Source organism: Chamaea fasciata, unplaced genomic scaffold (genome assembly GCF_029207755.1).
Source record: "Chamaea fasciata isolate MVZ Bird 193981 ecotype frontalis unplaced genomic scaffold, bChaFas1.0.hap1 SCAF_14, whole genome shotgun sequence".
Lineage (NCBI taxonomy): Eukaryota > Metazoa > Chordata > Aves > Passeriformes > Sylviidae > Chamaea > Chamaea fasciata.
The window spans coordinates 15,483,837-15,499,779 of NW_027094099.1; the positions used below are offsets into that span (position 1 = coordinate 15,483,837).

Below are 15,943 nucleotides of genomic sequence, written 5' to 3' on the forward strand. Positions count from 1 at the left end.
AACTATCCTCCATCTATTTCTTTTACCCTGAGTATGAACTGGAAAAGTCAAAAGCCTGGAAATGTAACATTGAATGAAATGCTGGAATGAGTGTCAAAGGAGGAGAATCCCACACTGAGTTAAATCCAGAGCAGAGAAAGCAAACAGTAGTAATCAGCTGCTTGATTTCTTTCTCTTTCTAGACACACTTGCACATCCACACACAAACTCAGCCAGTGGGCTTGATCCTGCCCGTTTCCACGCAAGAGGATCTCTCAGAGCAGGCGAAAAATCATCGCTCGGGCATGTGCACACAGAAGCCAGTTTGAAAAACACAAGAAGCAGAGGAATTGCCATATTGAATCAGCCCATTGGTCCATCAAGTTTGGTATCGTTGCCTCCAGCAGTGGCTAAACCCTGATCCTTCAGAGGAAGGCAACCCGCAAAATCTGCAGAGCACTTAGCTTGGGAAAAATATTCATCCTAACCCCTGCAGGCAGTAAATGTGTGTCCTACAGAGTGAGCTTGGGTTTTCCCTATGCAGAGCTGTAACTGTAATTATGAGTTTGAAGCAGGACAGCCGAACACTGTTTGCAAACATTCATTCACATAAAAAGCCGCTAATTCACTTTGACATCATTTGTGACCCTTTTCCAGGAAGGTTCATTGGAGCAAGCAGTTTTGTTTATGGAAAGCAAAAGTTTGCTAACTACTCTGGAAGTGCTTCTCTGAAGGTTCGTTTCAGAAATGATGCACTCCAACTGTTCATTTATCTCTGTGTGACCCAGGGGGCGGGATCGGGGCTGGCAAATGAAAAATACTCGAAGTGAGAGATAACAAAATGCACAACAGATAAAAACGGTGATTTCCTGAAGAGTTACTGCTTTTTTAAATAGAGGAATTTACAGAGAGCTACTTTTTCAAATAAACCATCCTGTGGCCCAAAGCCTCCTTGAGGGACAGCCTGACATTCCTGGAAAATCATCCAGAGTATTTAACCTGACTTCCTGTGTCAGCAAAATTCACAGGCTGGATACATACTTCTGGGCTGAATCCAAAGTTAGCATAAAGCAGAGAGTCCTTGTCACCTGTTTCTAGATCAATTTAAATATGCCATGTGCCACTGCTGAGTTAAACATTGGGGAGAAATACTTTCCTGTGTCCTTTCCTGTCCACTTACACTCACACATTCCATTGCCTTTGCTCCTTGTGTTAAATTTCCTTATGCCAAAAGTCATCTGCCACAAACCCTTCCACAAACCCCCAGTTCCCTTCGTTTTTATGACTAAGGAGGTAGCAGGGAACCACGGATGGCTTGCACAAGAAATTGGTGTTATATCTAGTTGAACAGCACATAAAGGTTCTATCAAACTTGTCTTTCTTGTTCTTAACTAGAAGTGGGTGTAAGGGACAGGAGGCTGTGTGGATAGGAAAGGATGTAAGAACAATGGGTGGGCTCACAAAAAAAAGGTTAATGATGACTGCTGTTATGTTTGTATTATAAAAGACATAAAAAAACTATCTTAACAAAACTGTAACCTTCAAAACATGTCAGCTCAAGTAAACACTGACTTGGACAAAGAGGTTTATCCCAAAAGATTTATCTACTTTAACAGGTCATATCTTCTTTTTTTTTAACACCATTTAGACTCCCAGTGTGCCTAGAATTGCAGACCAAATACTCAGTTCCATAACTAGCTTTGCTGGAATTTAGCCTAGGCAACCTGGCTTAGGATCATCCTGACCTCCAAGTCCGTGTGTCTCAGGGACCTCATCAGTCTGGTTGACTTGGACTGGGAGATAGCAAGTCCAGGTTAAGTTCATTAAGATGGAGCAAAACTTTGGTAGGTTGGCAACACCAGGGTGTGTAGAAAAGGGGTAAGAGCGTCACCCTGCTTCCCCTAAATCCAACTCAGCCTGCCTTTCCTCTCCCACTTCTTTGGATCAACTTTGTCAGCATGAACTGCACAATGCAGGGAAAGGAACTCAGTGCAATGTTCTTCTGTTAAATCAATTCCTATCACAGTTATAATTTGTTTTGTAGTTTCTTTAAAAATAAAATTAAAAACGAAAAGAGAAAAATTTCTCCTGTTGTGATTTTTTTCTTTCTCCCCCTGCTCCCTATCTCCTCCCCAGGGCCTCAGCTTGTGCCTCTGTGTAAGTCCTGGGGTCCTGGGTGTCAAATGTCAGGCCTTGTACAGAGCTGTCAAAGAGGAGAATAGGCTGAGATGATTGATGACTGCAAAGCCTGAAATCCAAACCTCTGCTGCAAATGCTTCTTTTACAAAAAAGCTGGGGCAACCCACAGTGGTTATATTCAAGGTCAGCTCGCATACCATTACACCCACCGCTTTGGGCTTCTAACAAGCCAACACATTCATGGAGGATTTCTCGTCTCTCTGTCTCTGTGTGCTTCTCTCTCTCTTTCTCTCCCTCCCCTTACTCTCCTGGCAACCCCCTGCCAAAATTTTCAAGCACTTAATCCCAATAAAAAAAGGCATGCCCTTTTTTTTTTTTTTTCCTCCTCCCCTCCCTCCCTTTCCTCCAGGCTGCTTTCACTACGAGGAGCCACGGGCTGAAGCTTAATGCTGCACAAGTCAGATGACAAGATTATTAATGGGAGCAGGGGAATGTCATATCTGATTTCATGCATATTCATGAACAGAGTCATACAGCTGGGACCATGCGCCATGAAGAGACAGAGCAAGAGAGAAACTTTTACACCCCCTCCTTGCCGTGAAGAATCTGATCCTGGAGATTAGAAGTCCTGCCTTGCAAAATTTAACTGTTCACTTTATATGTTGATGATAAAGGGGAACTGCCCGCATGATAATAATGACGTGGTGCCAAGTTGGTACCAATATCTCTTTTTCTTTCCTGTCACTAAAGTAACTGCCCTGAAGCCAATCTTGGCCTGGAGAACAGTTTCTACAGGAAAAGGGCATATTGTCTCACTAAAACCAGAATGATTTCAAAAAAATCCCAGCATATATTTAAAAAAATAACTAAAAATGGAAGAAAAAGGAGGTTTTAAAATACCTCAGCATGTGCACTAGGCAAAAGGGGAGATGCTGAGTGCAGGAGAAGTTTATTAGGGTTCTGATTTGTACTCAGAAACCACCTGTTTGAAGGAGGTGAGACATGAGGGTTGAAGTACTAATAGTACTTTACTCTGTAGCTTTAACTCTACAGACGGCTCCTTTTGCTTTTTCAACAGTGTCTTACAAAACATGAGGAATTTTATTCCCATTTTACACCTGGGTAAATCGAGGCATAAAGTTGTTATGTTTTATTGGCCCCATATCTGCCTTATCAGAAAAGATCCCATTAACTTAGCAGGATAGGACCTGTAGGCACTTGTGCTGAAGTCAGGAAGTGAATTGCAGAGCAGTAATGCAGCCATACCAGGTAGCTAATTCCATCTTCTGTTCTATGTGGAGAAATAACACACCTTCCTACAGAACGCCAGAACAAATAGGAAAATGTAGGCACTGTGACACTTAGCAGAAGATCTACGGTATTATTCCCTTTTAAAAATCCATCAGTACCATTGCTGAGGCTCTGTGAGAATTAAACTCTGTTATACCTGCCTTGAACACTATTTCTATGTAAAAGTCTATTTTTGCAGGCACTTAAAATATTCTGTTCAGCTCTACAACAGCATCTACTTAGGAAGAGACGGAGGCACCCCATTTCCTCAGACAGGTGAGCACCAAAATAAATAACAGAAACAGCGTGTGCAACTGTGAAATCAATTTAGAATTTAATTGCTGAAAACCGTCTGACAATAAACTATAACAGTGCATGAAATGGTTCTGTAATGGAAGTGGTGGCTATTCCTGGAGTCATTTAGAATTAGCTGTGGATAAAGCACAAGATTACAGTAGGAGACCAGACTAGATACTGGCCCTAGCTAATAGACAGATGACTCCTTTGCACCTTTAATTGCTATCATTCAAGACCAGCAGCATATTCTCTCATGAGGTTGCCAAACAACCCACGTGATCCAAATGCTCTTTGGTACAAGCTGATCTGAGTTGCCCGTAGGGCTATCACAACAGGCTTTCTGGCACAGAGTGACAAAATGGGAATGCCTGGGCAGAGTCAGGCTTTCTGAAAAGCACTGGGTTTATTCTGGTTTGGGGAAAGGGGATGAAGACAGGGATTACTGTTATTTTTCCTAGATGGCTCATTTCATAACTGTACAGAAATACATTCTCCGCTCTGTGGCCCTCGTAGTGGGGTCCATATAGTGAGAAAGAACAATCCATATCTACACAGCAGCAGAAAATAAAACCAGAAGTATATCTGGTAAGAACAACTGGAAACTTGCTGGGCTGTGGCTCCAGCGGCTACAGCTTAGCATGGGTTGGGAAAACTGGCTTCAATGTGCAGCTAATCAAGTTTCACAGTAAATGTAGGATAAAACTTAGACACATCACAGGAATCTGGCTCTGCCACTGGACTAGGAAATGACCTCCTGTGACTCACTTAACTTCCCCATCCCTCAGCCTCCCCATCTGCAAAAGCACAGAAACAACTACCTTCATTAAGTGCTTTCCAAGCATTTTATAAAAGGAAGATACTGCTCTTATCACCGTGCAGATGGCCACAACTGTCGTAATCAACTATCAGATGATAGTGACAATCTTAAGGATTCCTCTTCATCACATACTTAGCATATGGTTAAATATCAAACCATGTTTTAATTTCTATGTTTGAGGATGTCACCTCATATCTCTAAGCATTTCTCAAATAGTGGTTAATTTAAAGGGCTGAAAAAAATGTCATTTTCCTCATTCAAACAAGCAAAGGGAAAAAAAAAAAAAAGCCCACAACTGATAGAGATTAAAGCAGTGGGAAGAACATGACAGTGATATCAGAACAGAGGAAATAACATGTTAATGACATTCAATATTCTCCCTGTGTCAAGTCATCAGCATTTTTATTGCCACTTTTCCACCAAATACAGTATCAGAATTTATTGAGACAATCTGTCTCCATCACCTGTGATATAATATATTTTATTCAATAAGATATGGAATAATATTTATCTTTCAACTCCAATGACTAGTTTTAAGGGCAATAACAGCTTTTTACACAACACTTACAAGTGTGGAGTTTGTAAGTTTTTATGCCAGACCTAAGGGCTATAAAGACTTCTCACCAGGTAGAGAGCAGTGAAACCCGTTTTCTGATTGTTTGCCCTTTGCTGTGTTTCTCATTCATAAAATAGCTGGTGCCAAAAGACAAAACAAATAGTCTGAGCGCAGCTCCTGTGAGCTGGTTGTTAATGGAAACTGAGGCTGGAAGAAGCTGGTCCTTGTCATAAATTCAGGAACTCAGCAGCAGTGCCTGTGTTTGATCTCCAAGAGGGAAGAGGACAGCCAAGAAAAATGTCTCACACTATTGCAGAATGAAGGCAAGCAGAAGAGAAGCTGGAAGAGTGAAATAGAGAAGGCTGAGGGTTTATCCTCTCTGGCATGGGAATACATGTCTGCAGTTGAGCCAAACCAAGCCAACCTTTACCTGGCCCCTCTGTGTACCAATAAGGGCACAGTTTTGCAAATGCAAATGCCATAATCATCACTTCTGCAAGGGTTTGGGTTCCTCCTGTCTCCTGAGGCAGCTGCTTTTTGCAACTACAGAATACAGGACCATTCCCCCTGGTTGGGGGTGGTGCCATGGGAGGGAAGCCTGGCTGTCTCTGCCAGACTCCACGCCACCTTCCTTCAGGATTTTTCCTACCAGCAGTCTGGCCACATTGTTTTGATCCTCAGTCATCTTAGGGTCCCTACTCAACCATTCTGATGTTCACAGTATCCCTTAAACCGTTGTAGTTTACTCCACAGTCAGCCCTAAGCAGCCTGTAAGAAGCAGCAAGGGAGCTGTGCTTGGATTCAAATCAATCCTCTCCATGTACCTGTGATACCACCAGCCTGGGGCACTTAACCCTAAAAGAAGGGAAGAGGAAGGAGAGGAAGCAGAAACATGTAGGGGGCTTTGGAGGGAGGGAGAAATTCTTTTGATTGTTTGGAGTTTTTATTTTGGTTTTGGGATGGGGTTTTCTTTGTGGGTGTCCTGGTTTAGGGCAAATTTGGGATGAGAGAAAGAGCAGTAATGGAAGAAAGGTGGAAACCAACTTTGAAATACAGCCACGGCTGCTCCTGCTCTTGCTCTCCTCCCTTCCCTCAACCACTTTACAAGAGAAGGCAGTGTATTTCAAATCATTTCCTGCCTGCAGCATTCCGATAAAGACAGGCTTCCTGCTGCTTGCCCAGCGAGCTGGCACTCTGTCCTGCGCTTGTTCCCCTTGACACGTCCTAAGGCCTTCAATCAACCTGCTCTGCAGATCCTGTAGCTAGCTGTGATCTGAGACACCAGATGCTATCAAGGCCAAGAAGTAGCTTTGCTTGTGCTAAAACAGCATCCAAGGCAGCAAAAACTGCCTAAAACAGTGAATCCCTCCCAGCCCTACTTCCCTGCCCTCTTTTTCAAGCAGGCCCGGCTTGTCTGCCTGGCTAAAGCTGCCTTCAGCAAGTACTTGCACTGCCTGGGCAGCCCTGGCTCATTCTTCCTGAGTGGCATTCCTGCTGCCTGCCAAAAAGAAAAATCACTTGGCTAAAAGTGAGGGGAATCACTCCCCCACTAGCCAGAGTTTTGGAAAGAGGCTGAAGAGTTCTCTTGTTCCCTTTGTGCAACTCCCAGCTCATCAGGGAGACTGACACAAGGAGCAATAGCCACAACGACATCTTCCAAATCTGAGGTTCTCAAAATTAGGGCTGGAGGAGTGAGGAAAACATCAGGAGAGAGCAGGGAACAACCAGACAGTGTCAGGGTAGGAAAGCAGTCAGGTTTTTATACTCCAAGAGTCTGTGTCTCCACACACACTGCCAAGCCAGGAGAATTTTGGAGTTATGTACACACCTTTAAAAACCTAGAAAGGCTGATCTGTGTTCTGCTAATAGTACTCCTCAAAGAAACCTTATCTCCACACTGTTTAATCACAGTTCAGAGGGTATGGTGGAAATGTGACCAACCATGGGCTCACCAGGGTCCCCCTCCCTCTGTGCTCCATGCCCACCACCCCAGAGCAACAGGTGCAAGTGGGCCACATCTGCTTGGCAACAGGCAAATGTCATTTTCAAGCACATCATGTTAAGCCTTTGTCCCTGTGGTCACATCCATCTCAACCTACTGCCAGTTTATACCCTTTAACTAATCCCCTATTAAACAGCCAGTGGCAAATATAAACCTTGTTTTTGAAGTTGTCTTTCACGGGCCAATGGAAACGACATCGACACAGCCGGCGTCAGAGCCTGTTCCCCAGCCAAGCTCACTCCAACTTCCCATAGATCACAGGGGTTTGGTGTTTTCAGTATTTCAGTGCTTGCATCCTGCTGTCTGCTCCCACCCAGGTGTCTGGGGCAGGGACCTGGTGGAGGGGCAAACACAGAAGATTGGGCTCCTGCCTCCTTGTGGCTCTGCAAGTGGGAGCCTCCTCCTGCATCCACAGCCACTGCCAAGGAGACAGGGCTGGTGCTGCCAGAGGAGCTCACCAGTGCCCACAAAGGTGTGTTCTCCCTCCTTCTCTCCCTCCCCTCTGCTCTCTCTCTCTCTCACACACACTCTCCTCCTCCCTCCCCATCAGTGTGGCTCCTTGCCAGCACACTGCACTGCCTCCGGGTATCTCTCACTCCTGTGCTTGGCTGACTCTTTACTCACCTGACCCCACTGGATCTTTCTGATTTCATTCCTGCCTTCCCTTTAGGCACAAAACTTGTCATTATTATGTTTTCCACTCCCCGCTGGGCTGTTGCTTTGCCTTCCTCATAACTCAGGATACTTTTAAGTAATTTGGGGTGTTTTAATTTGAATGTTTCTTTTCTTCTCCCTCAGTTCAGAAGGAGTAGGCAGGTATGGAGAGGAAAGGAAGCTGTTACTTCCCTCAGTGCACATGTGCACACACGTCATATGCATGTTCTAATGATGGATATAAGTAGTTTATATGCATATAAATACATGGGTTGATCACTGTGAAGTTCTGGCCACTCCCTTCTTCTGTGGCACTGAGACATGTTGGTCTCCCATTGCTCCCTTTGCATAATTTTTTACTCCGGAAAGTAAGACAGAGAGATCTTTTGTGACTAACTTGCAGAAAGCACTTTCCTTATATTTGCTGCCTCCCTCACACTCCTCCAACAGCATCAGCCTGGTCAAATCAAACAGGGAAACTTGGGGGAGGCATAGAAAAAAAATCTTCATGAACCTGAGTGCCAGGTAAGAAAAGCCTGAACAACACATCCTGGAATGAACTTGGAGCAAACCTGTCTTCCCTGTGTGCTCCATAAATAGCAGTGATGCCACCACCTGTGGACATTAACATTTTCCTGCTGCCCAATTTCCTGTTCTCTTTGAAGTAAGAGTAATGACACCTTTCAGGTAGCCCCATGGTGGAAATGGGTGATGTAACAGACCCCTGTCAGTGCCAACTGGCACAAAGACACCAAGAACATGTTAAATTTACTAATCCCTTTTCAAATGATGTAAATTGCTAAGACTGTTCTAATGCCAACTGACTGCTTCTCTTCAACCAAAGAATTTAATACAGCAGAGGTCCCCTGAGAAGGAAAAATAGATTAACCACCCCTCTAAAACTTTGGTAGTTGGTTTTACATACTGTGAGCCTCAGGCTGCTACTTGAATTTCACTTCAAACGTTTATTGCAAAGTATCAGCTATTTTTTTCTTATCCGCCTGGTTACTCTTTAAAGGAGAAAATTTCATTAACAAACCATGGATATAAAATATGAAATCAGAGATCAGCTACTGCAGAGAAGAAGCCAAACATCACTAAAAAGGATTAGTTTCTTTCACTGTCTAGAAATTTCTCATGGAAGACCTTGGCTGCCCTTTTGATATTAAAACTTCCTAACAAGTATTACACAGGAGTTTTAAATTAGAACTTGCTGTCATTGGGACAGTTATAAACTCTTAAATATGTCCCTTTGCAAGTTGAGCTCCTTCAAAATGCATGTATTCACAGTGGAAATCACTGGGAAATGGGTGTGTGTTTGTGGAAATCTGCCAGTCGGACCCATTAATTACAGCAGGAATTTTGCCAGCTGATTTATAAAATGAGCACCCAAGTTATTCCAATTAATTCCCATAATTCCACTCTGGATAGCGAACCACTAGTCAAAGCAAAATAAAGTTTGCTCTCAAGTGTGACCTAGGAAAACCAATTTTCTTTCCTACGGTGAATTCAGTAAAGTTCCTCTGGTTTGTGCTGGGGGAGAGGATCATTGCTTCCCAGGTTGCTTTCTAATTAATAATTATATATAGTGCAGTTGGGCAAGGTTACAGGCCCCTTCCAGTGCCAGTTGGCACAGAAGCACTGGGAACATTTGAAATTTATTAGTCCCTTTTTTTTTCCCCCTAAGATGCAAATTGCTTTCAAAAAGAAAAAAAAAAAATCAGAGAAGAGAAAGCAGTGGTGTGAGTTTTAGGCACAACCATGAGTCAGGGGCAAAAGCCCTTGCCTGCTCCTAAGAAATATTGTCATTTCCATTTTCATGGCTTTCTTTTGCCCTTTACCTTCTGATATTGGCCACAGTCCCAGCCATCACCTGAAAGCCTAAACAGTGTTCCAGGAAGCTGTAATGTGCTTGTGTGTGTGTGTATAAAGAACTTTTGGCTCCCTTGAATGTCTGTATCAGGTCTACGAATACATGAACTGTGACTAGCATACCAATCACTAGAGGTAACTGGAAACTCTATTTTCCATGGAAATTTAAAATTTGTATGTGAAAAGTCAAATCATTTTGGTGCTTGAGCATTCTGTTTCAACAGGACATCAAGGTTTTCTGCAGAGTTAACATTTTATTTCAAAGGGGGAAAGGGGAAGAGTATATTGTTAACTCAGAAACACTTTCAGACTTTCAAGAGAAATTCCAAGCAGTCTGCTAATAACACTTCAGTGAGATCTGGCATAATTGAAAACTCCACTGGAGCCAATCAAGTTAAGCCAGTGTAAAAATGGAGTAAGTGAAAAGAAGCCAGCCACGTTAAAATGGAACAAATTTAAAAAACCGCACTTCCTTTTCACCTGTTGTAGAGGGTCTTTCCCCTCCTTCCTGGGAAGTCAATCCAGTCTTCATTCAACTTCAATTCCATTTGCTACTTCTTAAGCCCATGAGCAATGTGGCACTCACTCTCTGCCTTTGAATGCTTTGTAAGAACAAGCAAATAATAGTACTGAGACAATATTTTCCTTGAAAATATTTTTGTTCTAAACATAAAATTTCTGGTTTGGACTGTAAGGGATTGGCTTTCAATGTATGAGAGTGGAGCCAAGCAGAACCTGACTGTACAACCTGTTATCCAAAAAACCTGTGGATTTTCCAGAAGAACTTATCACATCTGTTCTATGCCATCATATATTGGGTTCTTCACGTTCATGATGTCATGTGTCCCAAAGCCACAAACAAGATAAAGTTTACTCAGGTCAATTGCAAATCTTCCCCTCCTCCCAAATTTTTCCTTTGTTTGTTTTATTCCATTTCTGACAACAATAATCTCCTTTAATTGCTGGTTCTGCCAATAGCACAATGGACCTTGCCTTCTGTTATCTGACCAGTAGAGCTCATAATTAGTGCTTAATTATAGTTTATAGAGCCACTTTGGTCTGATAGGAAAAATCTGCTTTGTTACAGTCAATGAAGTATCTAAAGCTACGTCCACGGTTGGGATAGGTTTATTAAACACTTGGGTAAGCAATAATAAACTAACATTGACTGAGCAACTCAATAGCTTTCTTTTATGCATTGGTTAAAAAAAAAAAAAGGAAAAAATTTTTAAAAAAACAGATAGAATTAAAAATAACTTGGCATGGTAATGGAATGTCTCTGCTAAGAACACACGGCTGCCAGTGGGGTCTATCACATTGGATGTAACTCAATCTCAGCTCCAGAAAAGAGCACTTTGCAAAATATGTGGCAGCATCATTGCTATTATCTGCAAAGGAGGAGGGAGAAAGAATTCACTAAGGTCCTCCAGTCTGTTCGGAGCTAAATAAAGAATGATACTGCTGAGTATGGGTGTGTTTCTAGGGGAAGCTGCCAGAACTAATGAAAAAGCATGGAGCTGATTTTCTTTTTAATTTTGCTTCCCTGCTTTCCAAGTCATTGAGGGTAAAATTGCAGATTGTCCTGAGATCATGACAATTTGGAGTTCTCAATAGCAAATCCTGATACAAACAGAAACACATTTTATCTGCCTGCAGGTGCCCTCACACCTATCAGCTCACTGAGACAATATTATCACAGGCTTGGTTCCAGTAAGTCTGCCAGGCCACACAGATTGAAATGGGGAAAAGTGAAATAAAATAACAAATTTTGAGGAACAGATGAGGGAAAGGATTGTGGAACAACATTTTTTACTCGTTTTCATGGCAGGCAGTAGCCTGTCCAATCATATCATTCACCCCTCTATATCAACAATTAGACTGAGAAGTGCCTTTTAAAAGACACGATAACTTTTTTCAGCAGGTATGATTTTCAGAAGGGAAATTATTTTAAAGATCTGCATTGGAAATCAGTATGCTCTTGGGGTGATGACAACTGTTGTGTGGGTTACATTTATCAAATAAAATCCACCAATTATTTCAGTTATATCACCTCCTCTCTTCATCCAGGTGTTTTTCACACTTCTTTCCTTTCCTCCTGAAAATGTGATGCACTTTTCCATTTCAAGATGAGATCCTCTATTTCAGAGCAACGTGGGTTTTTTCAGCTATTCTGGGAAGAAAGAGGAAAGAAAGAAGAAAAAACTTGCAGGGATGAAATCACCAAAGAGGTTGGGTTTTTTTTTTTTTGGAGTTACAGCAGTAGCCCTTCCTTGTTTAGCTGTGGACAGATGGAAAGCCATTGAAATGTGCAGTTTCAGTCTACAGTAGGTTTATTCCTCTCATAAGTTTCATTTCTTTGTCAGGGAGAGCAATTTCATCATGCTTGAAATAAACAGCTAAACAGATAATTTATTCACCACACAGGGGTAGAAAGGTGATTATATTTGACCTTTTACACACCTGGTTGGGGTTATTAAAACAGACTTGGATTAGAACAGGATTGGACATCCCTTGAAGTTACGTCTCCCTGCTGCTATTGAGTTTTCTTCTGTCTCTTCCCACCTGATGCAGTCATGTTGTTATCAGTGGTGTATATAACACTGTAACATGGTATCACCATATCTTGGGGAAATGGAATTTGCACAGGATGCCTGTGCTGAACTCACAGACGAATTTCTATTGTCCATTATCGTTTATATCTAATATGAACCGTTCTACACAGCTCGTCTCTAATCCCCATGCTTGTTAAGGAGCTTAAAGAGTAAAATCAGTTGATTTCAGGGCCTTTTGGAGTTCAAGGTCAAAGTGATTATTTCCTTTTTTTTAAAGGAATGGACTCATCACAGTTTCCAAAGTTCAGTTCTTTCCTGGTTCCCTAATTAGAAGCCATACCAAGAGCATATCTGGAGGCTTTTATACATGAGATCAACCCCTTGCCCTGGGACCAATTATGGAAAAATAGCATTACACATTTCACTGTTTGAATGCCCGATGATCACACATGCTGTCGTGTTCTGTAGTGAAACCACAATAAAAATCATGCCATTAGCAGTTTTGGTCCATACCACTGTTGTAGTTTAAAACAAACACATGCACACCACAGCATAAGCACATCAAGCAGCACACACAAATACAGTGTCATGACAGACACTTCCATATATGAAGTAACGTTCATTGGAAACTTAGTGAAAGAAAATACTTCTAAATTAAAGTCAATATCATGTTTTCCTCTCTCAAGCACCTCACATTTAGCCAAATGCACAGAAAGCCATGCAAAGCAAATTTTAAAAAGTATTCTCTGTTTTTAAGGAAAACCAGGTATTTCCACAGACAGTATATTTTTCCTTTTTTTTTTTTTTTTTTTTTTTTTTTTTTTTTTTTTTTTTTGGTTGGTTGGTTGGTTAAAACCTGATCATCCTCAGGTGTACATAAACATATATTTACATACATTCCAAATTCATGCCAACTGCTAGTAGAAAAGCATGGTTAAATAAATAAGGGCACTGCAGCCTTTACGGCCTGGACACATATATTTGAACGAATCATGTGGGTAGGTAGAGATATGCATACCAGGTAGATGTACAAACATAATATGCAGATGAATCCACTGTAAGAACATGGCCCTATATCTAAGGTAAAGCCTCCTGTAACCAGTGATTTCCTTTGAAATTTAAGTAGTATCCAAATGAGTTAAAGCAAGGGTCAGAGATTAGGAGGGATTGTTCAGGATTCAGAAGAGAGCTTTACATTCCCCATTTTGAGAGCAAATAAAGCATCTAATGCAGAAATGTCCCTAAGAAGCCATTATTGCTCCCTCTACCCATCAATGCTCTGGTCCCCAGGTTGCTGCCTATGTGAGTCCTGGTCATTGGCATCCTATTTGCCTCTGTAGCAACCCAGAGATATTTAAATGGAAGGCATTGGGTGATGGCTGATCTGGTGAGAGACAGAATTACCTCCTCTGGACTCAAGCCCACATCCAAAGCAGATGGTATGGGAGAAATCCAGGGAGTCCTTTACTAAAACGTTCTTCCATGCCACAAGCACTGGAAAACTTAGCAAGGCCGTGTTCTGTCTAGAAGCATATTAGGAATTCAGAGCAGTCAGTATCAACATTTATCAGACATTTAATTTTAAGAAAGTGCTGCCTAAGCGTGACTTCATAAGTGGCTCCATCCTCTTGAAACGCTGCTGAAAACCTAATGGAGACATCTCTGTTTCTTTCACCAGCTTCCCTCGGTGCTTTACCACAGGACAAAACACTTGACTTCTCTTTTTTTTTTTTTTCTTTCTTAAAGGCCAAAATGAAGACCAAATACCACTTCTTCCAATAATTAGCATGCTTACAGAGTCACAGACTTCCTTTGATCCTTTCAACTGGTGCTGATGCTCAGAGCCTTCTGCATCTAAGCCCCTAAGCCACTCACAGTATCTGTCCTCCTCCTCTTCTGCTGTGTCCAGCTTACAGGAAAGGGTTGATACCAGGTCAACAGGGTCAGGATCTACTGTAATCCTGCAGGAGAGTTCAGGATGGGGTCTAAGCATATCAAAAAGAAAAAAAAAAAGTTTAGTTTACCTTTCACACAGACCTTTTTTTTCTGAAGTGATTTACCCTCAGGTTTCACAGATACTCCCAGGGCAGGGCATCCAAAAGGAATATCAACAGTGATAGACTTCATAACTGTATTATTACCTTGAGATATTACTGAGGAAAATCCAGCCTTGCAAAAGGGCTTTAGTGGCACATAAGTGGTCCAGGCCCTCTTCAGTGGTAAAAGTTTTGCAAAAGAGAAATAAAAAGACGTTCTGTGAGGAGTGGTACTAATGATTCCAAGTTTCTTCAGGCACGTCCTAGGCTTTGTCTAAATCACCGTGACACAATAATCCACCCCTAAACAGTCCAATCTGTACATCTGCACTGCCTGAACTGTCCTTCCTTCCAGCATGAGAACTCTCTCCTCCACCAGCTGTAAGTTCTCCAAAAACATTTAGCATCATAATAGTAATAAATATCTCCCGTCCTGTGCCAAATTTTGCTGAAACCAACCAGCAAGTTGGAAACTTATGGAGAGACTGGCAGATGGATGGACAGAATCAATAGTACGTTACCAGATTTTAACAGGTTCTTCCCCAATGCCACTTTAGCTTAATTGCTCATATCAGCACCTTCTCAGCTAAACAGATGAGTTGCATCATGGCCAACAGATCATGAAATAGGACCCTTGTTGAGCCAATAAGGGGAAATGGGTAAAGGAGTTCATGACCCTCAATTTGAATCAATCCTTACCAGCTTTTTAAATTCAAACAGCCATTAAAAGTAATTCCAAACAGATTTTATCTGCCATAATAGTGACTAGCATGCCCAGAGATGGTATTTAAAGTACCCAGTCACTAAATTCCATAGTGTTTTATAAATCAGCATCAACACCGTGAATTATTTCTGAAAGCAAACTTGGCCTCTTGCAAATTCTGGGATCAATTCTAAAAACACAGAAATGTTTCTACCCACTTACAACAGCCCAGGAGCAAGGTTAACCCAAATGCCTGAAATATTTACTTTTATAAACCCCACGGAAAAGCAATTCAGTGAAATTCCAAAGGGAAAGAGGAAATGGCTATCAAACCCCTTTCATTTCACCTTGGAAAAAGTGATGCATTTCCTTGCCAGTCCATCAATGCAGGGGCAGAAGAAAAATATCTGTTCTCACCGTGCCAGGAGCACCCAGCAGGAGACGGGAATGTGAGAGATGCTGTGGAGAAAGCAATGGGGAGAAGAGGTCAGTTGGGATGGTTAAAGGCAAGAGTCCAGCCTAGCAAGGCAATGAACATTCATGCAGCTCACATCAACAAAAACACACAAAGCTATAAAGTATTGACAAACCCCTCACCAAGCCAAAAAGCAAGCTGCAACTTGAAAATCTAAAGCGTGCACACACTTGCAAAATAGACCCTACAGCACTAATTCCAGCCCTACTCAGCCAGCTCAGATACTGCTCCTTTGCATGAAGCACAGATAGCTTATTTCTGAGAACTCATCTCCCTGAGCAAAAATGCAGAGTTTCTTCCCAGCTCTGTTAAGGAAACATGCCAGTTTCAGGCCTCCAACAGGGAAAAGGAATAATAATAATAAAAAAAAAGAGTTTATAAATTATGAAAAGCAAGTTGACAGTGTGTCCTTATAAATATGAAGATTACCTATGCTACCCTCATGAATCTGAAAAGTCACAGTTTAAAAAAAATTGTAAAAACTACAGATTCAGCAAACTGAAAAATAATGGGTGAGTTTTGCTGACCAGGGAATAGTCTGCAATTTAGTTCTTTTCTTGTTTAACAGTTA

At 41.8% G+C, this 15,943-nt stretch overlaps 1 long non-coding RNA gene across 1 annotated transcript; it reads right to left on the reverse strand.

Annotated features, from left to right (window-relative positions):
- Positions 1-9,771: 9,771 nt before the first annotated feature.
- Positions 9,772-14,700, reverse strand: LOC136296838 (uncharacterized). The gene is made up of 4 exons (XR_010723015.1): positions 14,300-14,700; positions 13,563-14,143; positions 11,657-11,776; positions 9,772-10,208 (listed from the first exon to the last, which is right to left on the reverse strand). It is a non-coding gene; the product is annotated as an uncharacterized lncRNA (long non-coding RNA).
- Positions 14,701-15,943: the final 1,243 nt, after the last annotated feature.